This window comes from Manis javanica, chromosome 5 (assembly GCF_040802235.1).
Source record: "Manis javanica isolate MJ-LG chromosome 5, MJ_LKY, whole genome shotgun sequence".
NCBI lineage: Eukaryota > Metazoa > Chordata > Mammalia > Pholidota > Manidae > Manis > Manis javanica.
In genome coordinates this window covers 162,487,677-162,513,164 of record NC_133160.1, presented here as the reverse complement: position 1 = coordinate 162,513,164, position 25,488 = coordinate 162,487,677, and the positions used below count along the sequence as shown (strand labels likewise).

At 41.4% G+C, this 25,488-nt stretch overlaps 1 protein-coding gene across 7 annotated transcripts in view; it reads right to left on the bottom strand.

Moving 5' to 3' along the window:
• The window catches only part of PROM1 (prominin 1), a 115,544-nt gene that overhangs the window by 64,048 nt on the left and 26,008 nt on the right, over window positions 1–25,488 (bottom strand). The window lies entirely within an intron of this gene.

Here is a 25,488-nt window from a genome sequence, read left to right as displayed (position 1 = left end):
TCTGTTGTTCACACCTCATTTGGGAATTCATGGGACACACACTAGGAAATAATAGACCCACCTTCGTTCTAATATGCTCATTGCTGGTGAGAACTTTGAATCGATTATGGTCCATCTCAGAAAGCAAGTGGAAGACCAGGTCCCACTCTGCCCCCTTAGCCCTCCCACCCCGCTTGGGGGCTCCCAAGTGAAGCAGTGATCCTGCTGCCCTGCAATCCTTTGTATTTGTCCTTCCTGGCCAGCTCGTGAAAGGCTTTGCAGTGGAAACTATCTCAACCGCTGCTTTGCTTGCATCCCCAGCATGTTCCAGGGCTCCAGAATGTTTGTGCTGTTCCTGCTGCACAAACACATTACTACTCCACCAAAAAAAAAAAATGTTGCTTCCCCTCCACAGAGAAGGTGGGGACCCCTGAATTCTGTGACTGATTCTTGTATTGCCTGGTGAGCAAGGTAGCCACGAGCATGCAGGTTACCACGGTCTTATCCTGCTCTCCATGAGACTTCAGTGTGGAGGAGAGTGGCCACCATGTCCTTCCTGGTCTGGGAGGCGGTCTGCTGAGACGGGGCCTAGGCAGCACTCAGCACCACAGCAGACAACTCCAAAGGCCAGTGAGTGCCCCCCACCCTGACCCTGGAGAGCTATCTGAGCACCTTTGTCATGTGGCGACTCATTTTCCACTAGACTAATTGCATGCTCTTTTCACAATGTAACAGTTGCCTCTTAAGATACAGCCGTAGTAGGGACATACGTCGGTTGGTGGATGAGGAAGCTATTTTCACGGTGGAAAACTGTTTCTCAACATGTGGTCTCATGGAGGGGCTGGGTGGGTCTTTGCAGAGTGGTGGTGACTGTCAGCCTCTCTTCATTCAGCTCCTAGACCACACAATGTCTTGTTTGGGACTTAACTTTAAATAGCATGTGACAAAGGAAATTAAGAAATGAGGCAGCAAGGGCTAATTCGGACCTCTGGTGTTGTACCATCGAGTTAGCAAGGAGGTTGGTTTTGTTTGGTGTAAGTTTTTGCTCAGTGTGTGTATGTTTGCTTGATTTTTCTAAGAGTTTTTTGATGTCTGAGGCCTCAGAAGATAAAAGAAAAGCGTCTTATGGTGGACCCATCGATAACATATCCATCTTCCTTATCTTAGTCAAAACTCATCTTCAACTGAGACATTTCTGTTTCCTGACTGGCTTCTTTAATACATATGTACATTCCAGCCCAAGCTGGGCGAAATTAAATTCCACTCTTGGAATGTTCTCTTATAAAATGAATAGAGAACTTAAAAACTCTTGTTGGCAGTTCACATATGATTTCTGACAAACAAGTGTTCTTGAAAAGATTTTGCTGATATTATCTACTTGACAAGACTTAGTTTGGTCTCTAATTAAAAGATGTACCATCTACCGTTTTCTGAATTGTGTTTCCATTCAGGAACAGAATCTTCCCAAAGTACTAAACTATTTAAAAAGTTGTTTTAGTAAAGAAAGTCTTACATCTGATATAAATAAGCATTTGGTATGTTGCAAATCATTACAATAAACATGAAACAATATTACTTGTAATGAAGTTAAGAATAAAATATTTTTATGCAATGTTAAATTTGTTCATGGCTGCTAATTCTTCCGCCAAAAGTATTCTAATTTCAGGCTGTTTTTTTTTCAAAGTCTTTTAATAAAATTTCATATTCAAGTCATTTTTATTAATCTCTTGCTTTTTTCTATCTGATGTTTTCTAGTCTGTTTCACTATACATAGCAAAGAACTATTAAAATTAAACCTAAAATAAAGTTATAGTTATATACTTAAAAGCATTATGGTGTTAGGTGTTCAAATGGAGATTAAAACGTACAGAACAGATTTTTTTCGTATTGAATGCATCTTAGTGTGAATTATTTTTTAAATGTCAAGTTTGTTATTTGTATTCAGAACTCTTATTAATAAAATTTAAACACACACACATAAGCTCTCTCAGGCACTAACAGTGTTTACTTGGAAATGTGATTAACTGAGAGTATGAACAGTGTTAAATTTTCCCTCTGGAGATGCCAACAGTGCCTCTCTCTGAACTTCAGTAGCACTGTCTTAAGCTCACAAGGTGTGGGGCTCTCCGTACTAAGAATAACTAATTTGTTAGCTTGTACATTAAACCAACACTGATCAAAGTGAAAGACATTGTTCAGATTTTTACTAGAAGTATTAGCTTTCTAAGTAGAATAACATGATATTCAAGTTCAAGTTGGAGACTTACAAACTCTAGGCTTGTAAATGTGTAACTTCAGTTAATTAAATATGAAAACACACCCCTAATTGCTTCTTTCCAGGCACAAAAGACTTCCTGCAGGCTCTTATAAATAAATCTGACATTGCCTCCATCTTGAACAAATTCCTGAAGGGACAAGAGTCAGTTAGGCACACTGAGTGGAATGCCTGATAAGTGCAGATAAAACACAAACTTAGTTCAAAATGGGTTAACTTATCGAATGTGCTGGCATTACATAGGATGTGGAAGAGCAAGAGTATTTTGCCCTAAGGAAAGTGTTCCATGTGGGGTTTGATATAAAACACACAGGAAACGCTAGTGTCTTTCACCTCCACTCTGGTACTGCACGCCCTTCGGTGCTCTGACCTGCCCAGTCCTTCAGGTTGTGGCACAGAAGGTGAGTGCTCGGCAGGACCTGTGGGTGACTTCATTTTCCTTGGCCCAGGGCTCGACTATACTCCCCAGCCCCGTGGCAGTTAGGTGAGACCATGTGACTAGAGTTCTGGCAGTGGAATGTGGCCAACGGGCATGCACTTCCCCTCCAGGCCTGGCCATGAAAGCCTCCCACAGACCCTTCATGCTCACCCTCTTCATGCATCTGCCAGCCAAATACAGAGGATCCACTGGAGAATTCTGAAGTCCACAGGGATGGCAGAACATAAGGGGCAGCCAGAGTCCCCAGACCTCTCTCCATGCCACCACTTCTACGCTGGACTGAGCCATGACAAAATATGCAGTTTTTACTAAAATTCAGGTTTGTTTGTTACAGCAAATGGTATTGCTTTTCCTAACTACAAAGGCCTTAGCCTACCTACCCACCTTTGACCAAACAAAGGTTAACTAATTGTTCTCAGGAGAGGGTACATAGCATAGCAGACTAAGACTTGGTGAAACCAGTAGGTTGTCACTAATAGAAACTAAGATTTTAGAAGACATCTTCATTAAAAGACTGAGGTTTCTGTATTCAGAAAAAAGAATGCATGAAAAGGCATTTGGACCCAGAAATATCACTATAAAAAATGCAGCACAGAAACTCCTGCCGCCTGCTTCTCATCTGTGTCTATGAGCTTTGGTCATTCGCAGGCCTGTCTCAAGTGTCCACAAGTCTTTCAAAAACTTCACTATCAACCGAATTTTTCTAAGCTACAAAACACATGTTCATAACCAGTTTAAACCACTGATTCAAGCATGTTTCTACTGCCAAAATATTAAGGAAAATGCTCTCAGGTTACAGTGTTATTCTGGGTAAGTTGCATCAAAAAGGGGTTAAGACAAAATTGGCTTGAGATCTTGGTACCATTTCCAAGTGTTACATGCACAGAATAGTTAAGATGGGTTGGGAGCATCAGCTTCCAGGTCCAGGCTGCTGCTTCTGGAGGATGCAGATTTAAATCAAGACACAAAGCTAGTTAGTGAAAATATAAATGTTTATGTGGCTAGCGTGCAGCCCCCAGCACTTTCTCCAGTTCCCATGCGGAAGGGTATGAAATCACAGACAGAGCTCGCCTTCCCTCATTGGTCTGGCTTTGCTGGCTTTTGCTTTTATGCTTCAGACCTTCCTGATTCATATTTCTAAAACGAAAATTTGTTCCCTTTGACAGAAAAATATTCATTCAAACAAATTTGGAAGTTTCTGTTTATTTGGATAACTTGACTCAGTTTACCTTTTATCAAGAAAAGTGTTTAAGGTGTTAGCACATTGCATAGAAATGTTTAAATCTACAGTAGATGTGGTCAGTTCTGACAGCTGATAGATTAGTTGAAAAATAAAAAGCAGGGAATCACGCCTTAGATGCTTTATTTTATTTTAACTGAAGGTGTATAAACACACATTCGTTTGCCCATCATTTGATGCGAAGCCAAGATACATTTTTGAGTAGAGTCTTCTAACTAGAGTGGAAGTAAGTTAAGATTGCATCCATGGTAAAAGACAGCTCCTCACTTAAAGGAGGCCTGTGCCAATCACCCCATCTCCAAACCACATGCAGAGTAAATGCAAATCACGTGATTGGCTCACACCATCTACACGTAGTGAGACGACTTCAGAGAAAGCACTCAGGGCTCATAAACTCTGCCACTAGCTATGGGGCTTATTTGATTTTTCAGTGATTGGAATGGGGAGAGGGCTAAGCTTTTCACCAACTACACATTCCTCCCCCTGCTCATCCCCAAATGTTGGGAAAACTTCTGTGTGAGTCAGGGTTCTCCAAAGAAACAGAACCAGTGAGAGGTGAAACAGATAGAGAGAGAGACAGAAATTGATTTTAAGGAATTGTCGGGACTAGCCAGAATGAAATCTTTTGGGCAGGCTGGAAACTCACACAGGAGTTGATGGTACAGTCTTGAAGCAAAATTTCTTCTTCCTGTAGAAAATCTCAGTTTTTGCTCTTAAGACCTTTCAACTGAGAGGATGAGGCCCACTCACATTTTTGAGGCTTATCTCCTTCACTGCAAGTCAGTTTATTGCCCATGTCAGCTACATCTATAAAATACTTTCACAGTAACACCTAGATTAGCATTTCATGAAATCACTGGGTACTGCGACCCAGACAAATGGACACAAAAAACTGATTACCCTGCCCAAGCCAGCTGGCCCCCGCAGAACAGTTACACGCTGTGGGTGTGCTGGAGCAGAGCCCTGCTGAGAGGCCCTGTCCCAGAGCAGATAGACTCACCAAATGGAAAACGCCTGACAGACTGGGCTCCAGACAAGCAAAGGGCCTCTGTCGGGTCCCAGTTAGAGCAAAGGCAGGGGGCCACATGTAGCCTCTAAAGACAACTGACCTTGAATGATGGCTCTTAACCACCCCCAAAAATTGCCTTATATTTAGTGTGCACTGAGCTAAATTAAGAAAAATAAATACCTTTTCGCAAAGATGTCCAACAGAAATGCCAGAACTGAGTGAGTTTGTCACTTGCAAGTTTAAGTGCCACATCCCTGAAGAATGTACTTGGCAAATCCATCTTCCAGCAGCTCTGCTTCATTAAAATGTTTGCTGAGTTTTGACATTGGAATGAACACCATCTGCCCACTCTTTGGCTCCCATTTTCCCATGGCTGATTGGCATGAGGCTGAGCCCACTGAAGTGATTTTGGGGACCCAAACAATGCAACTGCCAAGGGTCCTGGAGGTCATCGAATTCCTTGAGTTAAGCGTGGCTTTGATGAGCCTTTCTGAATGTAGGAGTTGAGTGATATGCATTTTAATAACCACTTCCTGCAGCAGCCATCCTGTACTTCTGAGTTTCATGGAGCACTTTATCACACTGTTCAAATCCTCCGTCAACATGACTAAAACTCTTTGGTTTGACTTTTAATAAAGGGAATGACGCTTCAGACATTTCTAAGCCAAGCCAGGTTTATTAGAACGTAAGCTACTGTATTCCCCCTGCCTCCAAGCATATAATCAAGTAGCCTGGAGGGCAGTCCCCTTTCCTTTATTTAAAATACAAGTCTAACAGCCTTGGTGTATTTTTTCCTTCATTACAGCTGTCAACCTGTGGCTCTGTGCACTTCTCCCTTAGTTGACTGAAGCAGCTTTTCCCTGAAGGACTGACACACATTGGCTGGTACTACAATTAATAATGGCACTAACTTATCTCAGAGAAAAGAGCTCAGGAAAAACGCTGCACAGGAAGCCAGTCGCATGAAAACATCTGGAATCAGTCTGGCCCTGGCAGCTTTCTCCTGACCATGTGTTCACACAGATCTGTGTGTTGGGTTTTTTTTTGTTTTTGTTTTTATGCAACCTGCAGCCCAGCCTGTTACTGGGCAGGCTCATCCTTAAATCACTTCAGATTCCTTTGGAGGCAGTAGGTCCTCAGGTTGCACAGGAAGGGAGGCTCCTGGGGCCTCCTGGAGCCCAGGGTCCTGGACAAAGCTGCACGTTGGATAAGGGCTCAGTCCTGAGGGGCCTCCCTAAAGATAAAGGGGACTGTGAAGGGGCCTCTGGACTTGGGACAGGCCTGGAAGTTGTATGAGTCCTAGGGGTGGGTAAGGAGGAAACACGGTCAAAAAAACTGTCTATTCCTCTGGCATTTGGTATGTTTCTTCTCCTAAGACATTCCTGGAAAGCGTAATGCCATTTACAGCCTTCATCTCTGCTGTTTGGTGCATGAATTTACCTTGAGGATCTTTGAAAGGTAGGCCATTGGAGTCACATGTTTTGGTCTGCCCCAAGGTAGATAACCCTGTGAGAATGTGAACCAACTAAACCCCATTTTGTTTCGCCATGTGGTGGAAGGCTCCTCCTCCAACCTGGGGCAGGCAGTGCGAACAGGAACTTGCTTTTCCTTTGCATTCTTGGAGTTCACTTGCATTCTTAAAAGAATACTGAAAATTTTTTAAACAAAGTACTTATATTTTTCTACCCCTTTCCTCTCAAAAATTAACACAAGAAAGATATAGTTTGTAACACAATCAAGTTAAAAATTTTAGTCCCTGTAAACGTAAGTCAGATTTCATGGCATCTTGTGTAGGATATGTGACCTGAGCCATTTTTATAGTATTTCAGCAGGTAGTATTTGTCATTTAAAAAACCTGAAAAGAAATGAGGTTGAAACTGCAAAAATGTATATGTTGCTTAATAAATAGTCATTGAAAAAGAAATAATTAAATATTCAAGATCTAGAGAAGCCCAGTTTTGTCCCAACAAGTGTTTGATGCAGGCAAAACATAACCTTCTAGCATTTTGTTAATAATGCACAGAACCAGCTTTCTTGTGGTTGTGTGTCCATCCCTTCTGCTGACAGCTAAGCTGTATTATTATGTGAGACTTTCTTGTGTTTTCCCCAAACTGTTCCTGCTAGTTGTACTTGTTGATGCAATGATATAATTTAATTAAAAATTATGTAAGCAGATAAAACATGATCACAAAAAGCAGATGTTGTTTATATAAATCCTAAGTTGGATGTTTTTAAAAATTCCGTACAGAGTTGTTTTAAAAAGTAAAAGAGCTAGAAACAACAAATGCTGGTGAGGATGAGGAAAAAAGGGAACCTTCCTATACTTTTTGTGGGAATGTAAAGTGGTTCAGCCACTATGGGAAGCAATATGGAGGTTCCTCAAAAAACTAAAAACAGAAATACTGTTTGACCCAGCAAGTCCACTCCTAGGAATTTACCCAAAGAAAACAAGATCCCTGATTTGAAAAGACATATGCACCCCTATGTTTACTGTAGCACTATTTACAATAGCCAAGATTTAGAAGCAACCTAAGTGTCCATCAATAGATGAATGGGTAAAGAAGATGTGGTACATATACACAATGGAATATTATTCAGCCATAAGAAGAAAAGAATCCTGCCATTTGCAACAACATGGATGGATCTAGAGGGTATTATGCTTGGTGAAATAAGCCAGGAGGAGAAAGACAAATACCAAATGATTTCACTCATTTGTGGAGTATAAAAACAAAGCGAAATAGAAGGAACAAAAAAAGCAGTAGATTCATAGACACTGAGAAGGGACTAGTGATTACCAAAGGGGAAGGGTTGGGGAGGGTGGGGGGGGAGGGAGAAGGGGATTAGGAGTACTATAAATCACAATCACAGCACAGGTAGATCACTGGGACAGTAGTACAGCATGGAGAATACTCTTAATGACTCTATAACATCTTACTACATTGACAGAGACCACAATAGGGGTGGGGGGCTGAGGTCTTGATAACATGGAAAAATGCTGAATCACTGTTTTGGGTATGTGAACCATCATAAGATTGTATATTAATGATAAGAAATCACTGTATACCTACCTCTGAGACTCACTGTAAGGTTGAAAAAAACGCATCCAATAATATAGGAGGTGATCAATAAATATTCATTGTTTTCTCATTAAAAAAATCAATTGAACACATCAGTTTCCTGGTTTCCATGCTGTAGTATGGTTATGAAAATGACGTCAATGGGAGATCTTGAGGGAAGTTGGGTAAAAGGTATAGGGTAAATCTCTGTACTATTTTTTGCAACTTCTTATGAGTCTTTAATATTTCAAAATACAGTATTTTAAAAATCAAAAAAAAAGAAAAAGAAAAAGAGCTGTTGAATTCAATGCAGGGGAGGCAACCCTTAAAGTTTAAAGAGAAAACCAGTAAAAACCTAGAAAAAAAATCAGCACTGAATTTATACCACAAATTCTCATTACTTGAATAAAACCTAAACTGAAAACAATAAAAGTAGTGTTGCTGGGGAAATTCCTATCAGGAGACACACACAGACACTCAACATTAAGATGGTTCAATGAGGGACTAGGGGGCCAGAATCTGCCAAACAATGTCCCTCCCATCAACAGAGGGAACTAGCCAGATACTAGAGAACATCATTGCTTTTCTGGGGCTCAAGCAGAGAGCTGAGTCTGTGAAGCAATCAGTTCCAAAGAGCACCAAGTCCCTCTGTGGAGGGACAAGGGATACACAAACTGGTTCCCCTTTGGTGGCCACGTAAAAGAGAAATCACCAGAAATGTTCACAACCTCTTACAAGGCAGAGTGTGGGCTGGCAAATCTGTGTGGAATACTTGGAAGGCCCAGAAATAATAGACTTTGCATTTGCTTGCAAGCCTCCCTCCACTGGGTGCTCATGACAGACTGGGGCAGGGCGGGTGATTAGAGAAAGTCCCTTTGGGGGCATTAAGTATGCAGGAGGTGGTGGGCTGCAGTGTGGGGCAGTCATGGAGCCCCATCTACTTCCCTAGTCTTTTTTTCTCCCACAAAGCAAACACCTTAAAGCTGCTGGGAGAGGGGCAGCCACATCCTTTCGGCCCCATGGCCAAGGCAAAACTCCACTGTTTCTAGGGTAGGCGTCAACGCAAAACCCATCCACCCATGGGGAAGAGATCAGAAACCCTCCCACCGGTAAGACACAGGTAAAGACCCGTTGCTGCTGAGTCAGGTTGGGGGCAAAACTCCTCTGCTGTCAGGGAAGAAATCATTCTCAGGTATGCCAGCACTGGAGTCAGGGCAGAAAATTCTCTCCTTCCAAAGACCAACAGAGTCCAGGCAGGAGTTTAGCTGCTGTGGGAGGCGGTACAAGGGCACTAAGAAAGCCTCACTCCTACTCGCCAGGCTCAGTGGCACAGGGCCTGCTGATGTCTGAGGCTGGACCAAGCTAACAGTGACCCCCTGTTTTCCACCGTGAGCCTGGCACCAAATGACAAGGACCTCCACTCAGAGGGAAGGAGCCAGAGCATGGCCCTGTGTGGCTCAGGTGAGTAGGTACTGCCAAAAGCTGAGGTTGGAACAGGAACCTTGAATAACCCCCCTGCATGCTGGGCCCCCACCCTACCCATGAGGTAACTACTGCTGCCAGAGGAATTTAAAGCCTTTGGTACATTGAAAGTGATGATAGCAATAAACTGACTCAGCCCAGCTCCACTCCCACCCAGGACTCACCTCCCACGTGAGCAGCTGACAGGAAAGAAGGCCTGTCCACACCCAGATGTCAAGCCTGTTCACTCCCACCCTGCATGGTGTCTAGCACACAATAAAAAATTACAAGACACATAAAAAGGGGAATTTAAAAAAATGACTCACTGTCAAGAGAGAAACATACCCAGAGATAATCCAGGTTTATAGACAGGAATTAAAAAAATTTTTTTAGAGATTGTTGAGGGTATTATATTTATATTTCAGGATAAAGTAAGATGCTTAAGAAAAGTATGTATAGTTTCTAGTATTCCCTGCATTTACCAACTGTAACCAACCACTACCAGTCATAATCATGTTGAGTAAGAGGGTTCTACTCTCCTTAAATAAATACTAATTGTTTTTATCGTACATCGGCCCAATAGGAATTCTCTATGAATTACAGTAACCTGCTCTGCTCCATCCAAGTCTCCAGCTTATGGATTTTATTCCCCTCCCCACAAACCCTTTCTTGGAATACTTTGGAGGAGAGGGTTGGGAAGGAGAAGAGAATGTTAACTGATTCACCCACTGAGCTAAGTGCTTTAGGCAGTGCGGCAGAGAAGGGAGAGCATGTGATTTGGAATCACGCAGAACTGGCTTGAGTTCTGCCTCCAGCACTCAGCACTATGTGCCTGGTTTGAATATGGGGAAAATGACATCAGTTTCTTCATCTATAAAATGGAGAGACAGCAATTGCTGTGAGCTTATCGGAAAGCTTATAAATGACACACGGTTGTCGTTTCGCAGAATCCTTACGGCAATCCTCAAGGGAAAGCAGTATCATTCCCATTCCAGATGAGGAGGCTGGGGCTCAGGCAGCTTGAATAAACTGCACAAGATCGCTCAGTTAATAAGTGGAGGGGCAGGAACTCTGACTCAGGATCATTGTAATGCTGAAGCCCATGATTCTTCCACTATGCAAATGTGTGCCCGGACCTGATTCCAGGCCCAGCCTTGCTGCCTGTGGGCATGTAGAGTGACTTGGGCCATTGACCTGATTTCTCTATACTTCCATTTCTTCATCTATAAAATGGGGTAATAATACCTACCTTGCAAGATATATTCCAAGCAATGTAAATCATACATGCAAAGCATTTTAGACACAAAATAAATATCCCCAGATCACAGTGGCAGAGATTGTGGTAGCTATAGTGGTAGTTTATAAAAAGATAGATCTTTTTGATCCAAGATAAATTTGGCAAAACATCTATTAACAGCATCTAAGGGGGTAAAACTGGGGGCCGAGAGACTTTGGCCTTGGTCTTGGCTGTCCCTTTACTGGCTCCATTCTATTTAGTAAGTCCCTTATCCTCTCGGGAGCTAAATTTTCTCATATGTATAATGACATGGTGAGACTACACTCACAAAAATATTTATTGGGCAGGAATCTGTCCCAGACCCTGTACTGGGTGCTAAGGAGACAAAAGGATACAGTCCACACTGTTAATGGGCTCACAGTGTACTGGGAAGAAGGCAAGTAAATAAAATGAAGTCAGCAGGCTGTGTGGCAAGATGTGGTCATACGAGTCCAGCGCCAGCAGGGTGGCCGGGGGAGTTCCAGGGACTAAGGGAAGAAGCAGCAGAGCAGGTAACATGTGGGCATGTCTTTAAAAAGAAGTAGAAATGTATTAAGTAAAAAGAAGGAACTTCAGGGAGAGGGAACAAAGCTGGGACCCAGCTCAGTGACCTGCAGGTTTAGTGAGCCTGGCATTTCAAGAGCCTGTCAGCCATGTGGCGGGGATGAGAGCAGAGTCAGAAACTCAGAAAGAGACTGGGAGTAGCAAGAGCCTGGTGGCCCCCAAGGACCGCTTCCCAAACCCCAGTACAAACAGGACATCTGCTGATTTGCTTTGAATCTCTCCTACAGAGAGTTCCTAAGTGTCAGAAAACAAAACTCCCAATAAAGAGGAAGGGACCGAACTGACAAAGGCCATCTTCCTTCAGTTTAAACACAAAACCAACCAACTTCCGTTGGATCTGTGGCTATGCTTGTTTCTTAGCTACAGGAGCCTGCAGCCAGTACGCTGCTGAAACGGCGTGCTTTACAGCAGCCAAGCCTGAGCACTCGTGGGCCCCACCGAGAATGCACTGGCAAATTAAAGCCTCCTCAGCTACTGCAGAAGCCCATGGCCTTCCCTCCCCTACTGACCTGCAACTGCACATGGAAACGGACATTCACTGCACTCCCACAGCACCCCAAGGCCAAGCGCTGTCCCTGCCACTCACAACATCACCACTGAACCCTTGGGAAAAACTATGTGGATTTCTCCATTCCTGTACCATGGTAGCAGAATGCTCCTGATACAGCAGCACGCCCACCAACAAGTGGAAAAGCAGTGACAGAACATCGCCACTTTACAACCTCCATAGTGATTATTTGTTAAGGCAAGAATAAGCTGTGACTGCTAAAAGCACCAGGCAAATGATTCTTGGGGAACGGGATTGGACATGGAAAAATATGGAAGGCACCACCGTAACTGAAGCATCGAACTTCTATCCTTCTAAGTGAAAGCCGACCTCCCTCATCACTAAATGCCTGCAACTCATCACTCACGCATGACATTCAAAGATCCAGCGGCTGATAGTTCCCTGGACCATTTGTTCTCCGTAAATACACTTTGTCTTGTCCACTAGAGACGGTTCATTCCCAAAAGGAGGAAATGCTCTTGCTCCTCCGTAAATCTTGGGATCCTTAATCCAGTGGCAAGTGGCAAGTGTTCAGTAAAACTTGCATACCCTAAGAAACCATTTTAAATGAGATCTAAGACAATAACATTCTTCTAGGAAAGATTATTTTCCATGAAAAGGAATCTAGAAATATACTCATGATATATTCTTAAGAAGTTTTGTTTTACAAAGTTGCTACACGGCCTTCACTTCAGCTTCTTTTTTAAGCCCCAAAACAGATTTCTTTGAGAAATCAAAGACTTCCCACAAACTAAAACATAATTTTATTCTAATCATTGTTATAATTTAACTTTAAAACCTTACCTGTTCCAATGGTACCTTAAACATCAGACAAAATCTGTTTGCCTTACAGCTCTAAGTCCTTTCATTCAATCTGCTTTTCAAACATGCAACCTATTTTTAAAGTCTCATTTATCATATTAAAAAATAATTAAACCCACAAGCATAATCAGTTGCAGATCATCTGCATTACCCAGGAGACCAGTGGGTAAAAACCAGCCAACACCAGATGATCTAAATACCTGTTTTACTCCTAGATCATAACTTTATGCTTACATTCCATATGGGAATATAGTATGATTTTAACTATATAAAAACAATAACACCAAAATATCTTTGCCTATGAAAAAAAAGTCTGGAAACAACAAACCAAAACACAAACAGAGGTTATTTTTGGGTGGAGAATGGACCCTTTTTTATGTCTGTTTCTGTGTATTTTGTGTGCCATATTCTACTTGTAAAATGGGAATAAAGAGAGGTATGTGTGTTGTGTTTGCAATGAAGGCATTACAGAAAATGAGTAAACAATTCGCTTAGTTAGTCAACAGAAGCACATTCATTCGACAAAAGCTCCTTCTAGGCTCCAAGGGCCAGGAATCCAATTTCAAACAACAGACGAGGCACTGCCTCCCCGGGAAACCTCCCAGGCGACAGCTCCCCTCGTCCTCTCTCCTGCTTGCTTATCCGGCCAGCTCTCATTTGGCTGTTCGGTCTTAAACTAGGAAGCTTCCTCTCCCTGGGCCTTAGTGTTCTCAACTGTAAAACGGAAGCATGAAACTGGGTGATTATTTCTAACCAGATGATCTTCCCTAAATGACAAATTCTGTAAGACCAAATGGCTTAATGCCAATTCACAGTAAACATATTAGGGAAAGGGTTTCAGTACCAAGAGCTGCTGTCATAGAATCAAAAGACTGAGACTCTGCTACATAAATAGGCAAAAGGCATTTCACAGACCAACTCCTCATGGGAAAATAATCAATGTCACAGTAATCAGAAATATAAATTAATGAGTTATTATGTCCTTTGTGATTAATTCAGTCTTAAAAATGCCCAACACATTACTGGTAGTAGTATAAACCATTACAGGACCTTCTGGCAAACTTAATTCCTTCATCAACTTTGAAAATGATCATATCTTTTGACTGATAACTCTACTGGGGAAAAGAATTCGAAATGCCTGGACAATGCTAGTGAAATACTGAAATGAAAATAGGGAGGGGTATGTTAGTTTCCATGTGATTCCACCCATTTTTCTCCATGAACTATGAGGTCACTGGCTAGTGAAGGAGGTTTCCGGGTAGAAACTGGAGAAGAGATGGAAAGTATGCAAGAGGGAAGTGAGAAAGCAAATTTATGGAGAAGCTTGTCAGCACTGTCTGGAGCAGAAGTGCCCTTGGAGACCTGTGGCTACATATTTAAAGTCCAGTAGGCACAGCTGCCATTTTTTTCTATGAGCAATTAATTGCTCTGATACTGACATGAGAAATGGTGCAACCAGACTGGGGATTTTGCTAGAGAAGAACCAAGATGGGAGAGGTGGGCGAGGGGGTGTTTATAACATAGGACTGTGGGTGCTCACAAAATGTAATAAAGTGTTCTGAGAGTGAAATTGGGGGACACAGAGTTGGAGAAGAATAATGAGAAGGTAGCTTGCTCTGCTCTGTCAGGGGAGTCACCATCTGAGAAGGAAACACAGGCTGAGGCTGGGAAGACACAAAGGAACCAGCCATGTGTGAAGAGGATACAGAACATTCGGATGGAAGGCGCAGCACGTGCAAAGTGCCAGTGGCCGGGAGGAGCTCGGAGAGTTCTTAGGAACTACAAAGGCCAGTGTGATTGCAGCAGAGTGAGTGAGGGGACAAACACCTGTGTGTCCACTTCTGTACACAACACACATTCACAAAGCACTGCTCCATGCCTGGCACTGCCCCAGACTCTAGAGGTACATGGATGAAGAGGTGAACAAAATAGAGTCCCATCCTTTAGGTTGTTCAGAGTTGAATAAGCAAGATAAACAAACATTTACTGTAATACCAAGATGTGTGCCTCAAAGAAAAAGCAAGCAAGGTCAGACAGTGGGGAGAGGGGTGCTATGGCCTTCTCTCTGAGCAGATGGCAGTTCAGCAAAGATCCAAGTGACATAAGAACATGCCAAGCAGAAGGATGGTCCAAGCAAGGGGAACAATCAGATGCCGAGGTCTAAGGCAGGACACCATGGGCATGTTCCAGGAGAAGCAGGGACGCCAGCTGGTGTAACTCTCAGGGTCTCAAGGAGGCTACTACGCATGCCCCTGCCCAGGCCTATGCGTCAGGAGGCTGCTGCAATGGTCCAGGTGATGGGCAGCCTCAGCTGTGGGGGGATAGTCCTGGTGGACAGAAGGGGACAGATTTTATACACATGCTCACAGCAGACCATCTGGATTTACCTGCAAGCAAATTGGTCTTGAGGGAGACGGCTCTGCTCCCTGTTACTATTGCAATGCAATACGTGGGGGGCACTCATTTCTGAAGTCAGCTATTAACTTGAATTTCAGAGTAGATATTCATTTCTACTCAGCTTTATTTCTAGTACACAGTTATATTTGGATGGGTCTTTAAGAAATGCAGTTCCTTGCAACTCAGGTATCCAGGGTATTCAGGCAATTTTACACGACAGCAGACTTGGCTGCATTAAGCCTGGCGGGTGACAGTCAATCGCCCTCCTGGAGGCCTGCTGTCCAAATCTCATTAGGCTGAGTTTCTGGGTCAGCCAATCATCAAGAGGATATTAAAGCATATATGCACTCCTCTCCCCGGGACGCAGGCTATTTGCTTTCAATCAGGTTTGAAGAGAGCTTTTATGTCAATTAATAAACATGTCCTATTGAACTGATGACACTATCAAATTAAAATATTTCAGAATTTTATTTCAGGAACATATAGATTCCTGCATGAGGTTATAAATGTTAAAGAAATTCCAGTAAACAGTTACATCAACACCTTACGCTCCCAGTGTTGTCCAAGAAATTTCTTCCCCGCCGAACTACTAAACACAAGCTTTCTCTCGCAAGCTGCTTTCCGTATAGTGATCACACCTCTCCTGGCAAGGCTAAAAAGACACTTTCACCTTAGCTGCTGCCTGGGAGTCTCCTCCATCCTTCCTCCTTTAATTTTAGATTATTCAGGTTTCTTTTTAATTCTATTAAAAAAAAAAAAGTAGCCTTAAGGATTTTTTTTAAAACCTACTATTCTACCAAGGCTGACAGCAATAAAATTAAGATAACATGAATACGAAGAAAGCAAGAAAAGCAAAGCCCAGGGACATAGGCTGAAAGTGCTAAGCTCCATGCAGGCAGAGAAGATCCGACCCAAGACCCCATCCCACAGCGTGCGGCACACATGCACTCGGCATCTGCGGAAAAGGAGCCCATGAAGCCAGGGACACATCAGAGAGTACTGCGGCTAAACGGGGAGCCGCTGTTCTGTAGAATTGTTCAGGCCAGTTGCTCAGGGAAAAGTTAAGACTAGAAAGAGGGTTGGTTCCCGTGTTCTTACCAAAAGGAAACTTTGAGACATCATCAACAGCCTCAACAATACCTTAACACTGGCCAAAGGAACACATTTCACTGGGCAGTTCCAGAAAGTAATGGAAAGATGCATTAGAGGAGGACTCATTAGAAGCCTCAGATATACAGCTCATGGCTCAGGTCCAAGCCCAGGCAGGTGGCAGATTATACAGTGGAAGATTTGAACATTTGTAAATGAACTATAGACCATAGCAATTCAGTATTTAGTCTCTGCCATTCACTCTTTTTTAAAAAGGTAACGTTTACTCAATTGACATTAGTCCGACCAGGTAAAAGGGGAAATCAAAACTGAAATTATAAACTATTAGGAATTAAAAATGGGAATACCACACTTCAAAGCCAAAACAATTCTCAGGAGAAATTTTACCCAATTTGGACCAGATCTTTATATTGAAAGTTTGAAATCATTCCATTTGTTTTCCTTTCTAGACTTCTTCAAAGTAAAAGAACTTACACAACATTTTCCATGAGGTGCATTGTTACATGCTACCAAAAGGTTCTGTGCAATAGCTTAGTCCAAGAGCATCATGTCTAAGAGTAAGGTTCTGCAGTCAGACAGATCTGGCTTCAGATTCCTGCTCTGTGTGTTCACAAGCTATGAGGCCCTGGCTTAGTGAGATCCTCTCCCCTGACCTCTGTTTCCATGCATGCAATTTCATCCCTATGGTGCCCACCTCACAAGACTCTGGACAAAATTCAGTGAGGTTTTCCTGCATTTTTATTGTAGGATTAAGCTGGTTCAACCTTTAGAGAGTACAATTAGGCGATACCAATCAAAACACACAAAATTATAAATTGACCTGCCAATTTTATTTCTTGGAATTTATCCTACATACATACTTAAATTTGTGAGATAACTAAGGTTATTTTTAATTATGTTAGTAGAAGCAAAATGATGGAAATGAGTTAATAAGTAGTGAACTATTTGGCAGCAATACAAAAAGAATGAGGAATTAGCCCTCTACCTACTAATATAAAATAATGACTAAGTTGTATGTTTAAAAAGAAGGTAAGGTAATATATGCAATATGTTATCATTTGTGAAGAAAAGACCATACACACATATTTGCTTGTGTATGTAGAAAATATGTCTGAAAAGACACAAACAAATACACACACAAAATCTGGGAACACTGGTTGCCTGTAAAGAAGCTTGCTGGGTGGCTGAGAATCAAGAACGGGGCAGAAGCTTCATACTGCATATCCGTTTGTACTTCTAAATGTTCAGCCATGGAAATATGTTATCTATTCAAAAAATTAAGTGTTTCTAAAATTCCATGAGATACTGGGACAAATCTAAGTGGAAAATGCCAATAATTCAACTAAAAATGAATACAGGCAAAAACAGGAAGTCCTTTGAAAAATGAAATACAAATGAATACAAGGATATGACTGACTAGTGATTAAAGAAAAACAAAGTAAAATAAGATTTTTTCTATAACATGTCAGAAGGATAACAATAAAAAGTCTTAATAATCAGGGTTGGAAAAAGTGTGGGAAAAGAAGCGTTTTCATGCACTAATACTGGGAGTACAAATTGGTGTGCAAAATAGAGAACAATTTGGTAATACCAGACAAAATGTTAAATGCAATACCATTTGCCATAGTAATTCATTTTCTACGGATTCCCCCTAGTGGTTTTATTTGCCCAAATACGCAAAACTGCACATAGACAAGTGGTCTGTGCAGCAGTGTTTCACATAGCAAAAAGCTGGAAACCCAAATATCCATCAGTAAGAATGAAATGCATTGTCTAGTCAATGGAACTCTACAGAGCAGTTACAAAGATGAGGAAAAAGGCTTACGTATCATCACCAGGGAACAATATAAACACAGTGTGACTTACTCCTACAACAGGACATTAGAGTGCAGCTCAAGTGAATGGGTTAGGATCTATGGGTTCCAACATGGATAGAAACCAAAACATAACAGTAAGTAGAAAAAGCATACACAAAACAATACAATCTCAATACAGTGAGTGCATAAAAACATGCTTTGAGAGGACACAAGTTTCTGTAGAAAGGAAAAGAGGGAAGGCAGGAGAGGACTGGGGTAGGGATGGTGTATAATAGGGATTCCAGTTTTGTCAATGATGTCTTCTCTTTTTAAAATATCTGACTACATATTCATTCTGGGAGGATGAGAAAACTACCAATGTTTCATGAAATTTTTCTTTTTCTCTGAATTTTATGAAATTAAGGAGAAATGAATGGATGTCTAGAATAATCTACCAGATATATTACATTTTAAAAGCAAAGGGTAGAAGAGCCTGCCAAATGATTTGGAAAAAAAAAAGCATGTGTGTGTGTGTGCATGTGTGTGTCTGTGTGTAAAAATCATTTTATGCATGTTTATTCCCCAGAGCCTAGAACAGAGCCTGACACTTGCTAAGTACTCACTAAGCATCCATTGAATGAATGAATGAATGGCTACATACAAAACCTGTTTAGCAATCCTTAACTTTTACATGCTATGTGCTTTCTATGTACATATATTGCTTTTATATTTAAAAATAAATTCAGCTTTAAATTTTTTAAATACATATTAAGCATGAAAACAATGTATAAAATTGGATTCATTTAATGATTCTGATTTAGTTTGATGTGTAGTCCTTCTGAGTTTGGGTATTCCCAGGGCTGCTTGCCACCTTTAGTCTGAATTGCAGATGATGTTCTTCACATCACAGCTATTCATTGACCTTGAGCCCCTCACAAATGTTTAATTACTGTTTAGTTTGGGAATTTTGTTGGCTAAAATACTATAAACTTGAGTTTTCCCATGAAAATAAAAAGAGCTAATCTTAGAAATAAAATTTCACATCTCTGAAATATAAATGCTATCACAAAATCCATGTTCTTTGAAGTCTATAGGAAAAATGGAGCTACCCCCTGTAACTCACCCAGATAGTTGTATAAAGTGAAGTATATAAAGTGAAGCATTGGGATTTGAGGAAAGTAGAGCTGCCTTAACAGCTGACAATACAGAAACAAAAAGGAAAAAACTGAAAACCTGACAGGAAAGTTCTAGAAGAAAATCTAAAAGCAGAGTAACATGCTCTAGAAAGGCTCATTGTCCTGAGTGTTTTACTGTATGATAGTGCAGTGGTATTATCATGACTCCAGAATTTCAAGAAAGTACACACAGCAAATACTCAAATTTTGCTGAGTGAATAGAGAAAAAAAAAAATTGGTGGGGAGGAAAAAGTACAATCTTTTTAAAGACTCAAAAATACAAAAGCCAGAGATTACAAAGGATGTCCAATGTGCCAGGCACTACTGCATCAGTAAATTTATCATCTAGGACTACAGACTATTAAAAGGCAGTGTTAAACTTGCAACAGTAAAAGTGCATAAATGATACAGAAACAGTGCAGACAAAACAATGAGATGAGAAGGACCATATTTTCGGAATAGGTATCACATGAGGAAAGTTTTAAACAACAGGAGTTTTCCAAGAAGCACATGGAAGACAGGAGACAACAGAATAAGGTGTCTAATCTTGAGAGGGATTAGGGCCTCACATCAGGCAGGGAGTGCAGTGAATGAAAAGCAGGAGGAGAGGAATTATCTGTGAAATTGCCTTAAATCTCATCTCAAGCAAGCACTGGCAGCTTTTTTTTAAGTGTAGATGGAGTAACTGGCTTCTTAAGGTGAATACTACATGGTGCAGTTCTAAAATGGTCGAGAGGCTCATTGGTAAACTATATGAAATATTTTTCTTTTTTTCCTTTTCAGTACGTAGAGCTGAATCTTCATGAATCTAGTGCATGGATGACGTGGCTCTGATGTGTGTCTAACTGTGCAGTAGAGACTTGGGGACCTAACCTCACTTTCCAGCTGACCAGATTACCCAGCCGTCCCTTCACTCAGAAAACATGGCTGTGCACTGCCCATCATCATGAAGTGGCCACCTCTGCTGGGTGCCCGGCCCTCCGCAAACACCACTTCATTTGTTTGCTTACTGATGGATTCGTTTGCTAGAGCTGTTGGAGCAAAGTACCACAAATGAGGGGACTTCAACAACAGAAACGTATTGTCTCACAGTTCTCGGGGCTGGAAGTCCAGGATCAAGGTGTCAGGGCCACAGTCCCTCTGAAGGTGCTGGGGAAGTATCTGCTCTAAATTTCTCCTAGCTTCTGCTAGCTCCGTGGCTTGTGGCTGAATCAGTCCAGTCATCCATATATGGTCCTGTGTCTGTATCTGTCTCCAAATTTCTCCTTTTATAAGAATACCAATCATATTGGACTCAGGGCCCACCCTGCTCCAGTAGGACCTTATCTTAACAGATTGTATCTGCAGTGAGCCTATCTCAAAATAAGGGCATGTTCTCAAGTACTGGGTGGGGTGGGGTGGGGGTGGGAGTTTTAGGCCTTCAACATATAATTTTGGGGGAAACAATTCAACCCATAACACTTGGCTTGCTCCCAAGCTTCTTTCTGCCTCTATAGCAAATTCAGTGTGTAATTAAATATAAATAAATTTAGGAAATAGTCACATAAAAAGAGCATTGAAAATGAAGTCAAATGTTCTATAAAGACTTAAATAGAGGCGATCAATTGGATGAAATTACATGTGAGTAAACTGTAAAAGTCTACGGAGAAAAAAAAATCTAAAAATCCAGAAGCCTGAACTACCAAGTGTTTTGCTCCAATTCAAAGAATCAAAATAAAGAAACCAAAAATTATGGAGGGTACTCTTTGGGTGCTGTTTATATCAGAAATGCTAATCATGAACCTGTAACTAATTAACTATAATAAAAACAAAATTTCAGTCTTGGCCCTACATCCACAGGTTGGTGGCTGAATGTTTCAAGCTCCTTGCTAAAAAACAAAAAACAAAAAACAAAAAAAATCTTTTTCTTTAAGGCAACATCCTAATAGAAACAGAAATGGAAAGATGGCCATGAAACACTGTTCAGGGAAAAACTCGAGTTACACAATGTGCAGAATATCCCATTTTTTTCTTAATAGTTTCAGTCTACTTGAAAGCATGTTTGCAAATGATTTTGAAAGGAATGGACCTGTTATGAATGAATCTAGACAGCAATCATCACTGTTTCTAACGTCACAAAAGAGAGACAAGATGTCCATCTCCCAACGCCAATATACAGTGTCATCTATAAATTGCTTCTGTCCCCAAAATGAACCTGCATCTAATCTATACAAGTCCTAGTTTACAGGAAGTGCAGAGGACAGAGGTAAATGTCAAGAACACCATGAAAATGGAATCAGCAAAGTTCAGCCTATGGGAAATACTACAGGAAAAGTAACTAGGCTTTTCAACAATAAATGGCAAGGGGAGAAAAGACCCATAGGGGCATCCTATAAATTAAAAAGACACTGAGGGAGACATAAGCCATATCAACCAAATATAACATATGGGCATTATTTAGACCCTGATTCAAACAAACTGTTAAAAAATTGCATTTACAAGACATTCAAGAAATCAGAACACTTCCTGAATATTTGATTATATTGAAGAACTATGGTTAACTTTCTGTAGTGTAACAGTATTTTGTCATTATTTTTAGAGACACATACTGAAATATTTATAGATGCAGTGACAGAAAGACTGGGATTTGCTTCAAAATGGAGGAGTTGAGTCGGAGGAGTGGGTAGGGTTAGAAATAGAACAAGACTGTCAGGAGCTGAAAGCTGTAGAAGCTGGGTGGGTGATGGTACATGAGGGCTCATGAGACTCCTCAACTTTGCATATACTTGAAATTCTCCATAGTAAAAGTTTAAAAAAAAAAAGATTTGATTGCTATATTCACTATGGAAAATGGTTTGGTAGTATTATTAAAAGTGAAAGTATATACACCCCCATGGCCCAGCAATTCATTCCTATGTCTATATCAAACAGAAATGTGCCCATATAATCCCAAAAGACACATACAAAAATCTGCATAGTACACTATGCACCATGACCAAGCTAAGGACTGAATGTTTGTATCCCCCCACATTCAGATATTGAAGCCAGTGTGATGGTATTTGGGGATGGGACCTGTAGGAGGCGATCAGGTTTAGATGAAGCCGTGACAGTGGGGCCCCCATGATGGGATTAAAGTCCTTATGAGAACAGGAGGAGACCAGAACTCTCTCTCTCTGCCACATGGGGATATAGTAAGAAGGGCAGCCCCCTACAAACCAATAGGAGGACCCTCATCAAACAACCAAAACTCCTGTACCTTGACCTTGGACCTCCAGCCTGCAGAACAGTGAAAAATAAATGTCTACTGTTTAAGCCACACAATCCACGGTATTCCGTTACAGCAGCCCAAGTAGACTAAACAGGCCCCAAATGGAAACCTCTTAAATGCCAATCCAGTAGGACAGGTAATTAACTTACGGTATATTCACATGACAGAAGAGTATACAACAGTGAGATATGTTTACAACTACATGCAACAACATGGATGAATCACCTATAAAATGCTGAGCAAAGGAAGCCAGATCTAAAGTAAATACAGGGCTCCAGCAGGCACGACTAATCCATGCCACTGGGCGTCGGGAGAGGGGCTACCTTTGGGATAAGTTGGGGACAATGAGCAGGAAACAAGCGAGGGTTCTTCTGGGGCCTTCTTTTTTGCTTGATCTGGGGACGAGTTACACAGATATGTGCAGTTTGTGAAGTCACCCAGCCATAGGTTTGGGTGCCCTTTTCTGTGTGTGCATATTATATTCAACACTGAAAAAAATTAAATACTAAAAAAAATTTAAAAGATTCTGACTTAGTCAATATGGGGTGGGACCTAAGAATCTGCATTTCTAACAAGCTCCCAGGTGATGCTAATGCTCTTGGTCCAAAGGCCATACCTGGAGTGGCACTGAGTGACATGGAAATTCCTGGGAACAGGCTCAGTAGACAAGGCGCCCTCCTCATGGCCTCCTTCCTGCAGGGTTATAGGTTTACTAAGTGATGCCCGCTCTTCACTGTTGGCAGAACCCCGTGCAAACACACTGGCCTAACATTCAGGGCCTATCTTCCACCTGCTACAAGCTAAGGCCGGGCTTAAGGCCTAACAACCTCCCAGACGTTCTGGGCTCAAGCCTCATTTAATGATCCCTCCTGGAGATACCTTCTTTTCCGTTTTTCTTTATGCCACTCAGGCATGGCTCTCAACACAGGCTTTACACACATATTATCATTTAAGCCTCACATCTAAAAGCTATACAATGAATTGTGATTATAGTAAGAACTGATGCTCTGAAAATTAAACAACTTGGCCAAGATGGCCCAGTAGGTAATAGGCAAGAGCTAAGATCTGAACCAAATGAAGCCTGTGAAATGTATCCTGCCTCTGTTTCCCCCACTACCTTTGCCTTGTGCTAAGTTAGTTTGTTATTACCTCCCGCTGGACCATAGCAGGTCCCTACACCTCCTGGCCACCTATCCTACCAGCTGCTATCAGATGCTTTTCCCAAAACCCAGTTCCACTTGTACCCTGGCTCACAGCACCAGGTGCCCTACAGAAAGCAGGGGCTATCAATAAATGCTTGCCAAATGAATAAAAACCTTGCTTATGCTACCTTAGCTTTCTTCCCTTTGCAAGACTCCCTGACCTGCCAGTCAGAGTCCTCAAGCTCTGGCTTCCCAACCTTGGCAGACTTAGTCCATAAATACCACCCTCATGGGTACACTGTGACCACCATTTCCTCTACTCTGCAGACATGCTGTTCCCCTGGCCTGGAACACCCTTTCCTCTCCTCCCCCAGTCATCCTGCCAGCAATGCCTTTTCTAAGTGGAATGAATGGACATGTGGCTCCTAAACATAAGCATCACTCTTCCTAGTGAGCCTCAGCCCAGGACACTGTATCGCTCCTACAGCTTCAGACCAGGGCACACATTTGTGAAATGCCCACAGCAGGTTCTAGAGCACATTTGCTGTAGCACACAGTTAACTGTCTTCCTGGTCTGATCTAAGCTAATCTTTTCTTCTACCTGGGAAGTTAGGTAGGCCTTTGTTTCAAGACCCAACTAAACAAGACCTTTCTATCTTTATATTTATAAGGATACAACATGGGCTCCTCTTTAGAGTCAAACGCAAAACTTTGTATACCATTTTTGTTGGACACAGGCCATAAAAATGGAAAGTTCCCTGGTCCAATGGCATAAAAACAAGGGCCCAGGCTCCAGGGCCTCCCTTCTTCTGTTCCTGCACTGGGACTTTGCACTCAAAACACTTATACTCTTTCAAAAGAAAAATTGTATCTATGGGGAAATATCTTCTTTGAAGATGTTGCTCACAGAGCAATCATCCTAAAGTCATCTGTTGTGGTTAACATAGTAATTTAGTTAAGCTAATAAACAGGAATCCATCTCTCTTTTTTTTTTCATCTTCAGTTATGAAGACATCTGCCTATAATTTGGTGCTCATGAAATGCACTGGCCCCAAATGTCTGAAAAACCACAATTACCTCATATGCATCCTTCATGTTACAAAGCACCTAATGGGCATTTTGAAACCATTATGAAATCTAGTAACTTGATGAAAGAATATTAAAAATGGGATGGTGGAAGAAAACCAGCACTCCAAGACATCAGCTGCTGAATTCAATGTTATTTTCTTTAAGCAACCTACCAAACTCTTTTTCAACAGTGTAGTGCTGGTGTGCTCTGCTCTACTCTTGAAACTTCTGGGAATTTCTTTCTCTAAAGTACTAAGTATTGGTGAATGTCAAGGGACAAGCAGGCTAACACCCTCAGATTGCATTAGGATTTAAACTCTTCAAGAGCCTCCTTCTGGACTGACAATGATGTTGGAGTTTAAAACCTTAGAATGCATTGAAGTAGGATTTCTTTTAGCCTGATCATTTGAAGGAAGACTTAAAAATACTGGTTTCCCTTGTAAAATAAGTGTGAGGAAGTCTTCCTACAAAATCCAGAGGGAGAGAAATAACAACACATGGAAAGAGATTACAGGATTCACTAATTATATGATATGCCTTAGAATAAATAACATACGGATGCTTTGCAATCTTTTTTGAAGGAATCATTGTAAATTCATATTAAACAACTGAATTTTAGGCCTTTTACACAAAAAAGACAAAAGAAGCAAGACTGAAAACACTAGTTGGTATTTTCTCAATACTGTTTGCATCGAGTCTACAAATAAAGAGCTATCTATTGAGGATATTGAGTATGTATGCAACATTAAGAAATAAATTCAGTTTATTTTCTACTTCTGTCCTTCGGATTTCCAAATTTGGTCTTTTAAGCAATGATATGAGCAGTAAGCAGTATTTGTTCCTGATTCTCTTCAATGACAATGGGGCTCAGAGTGATTTATTCCA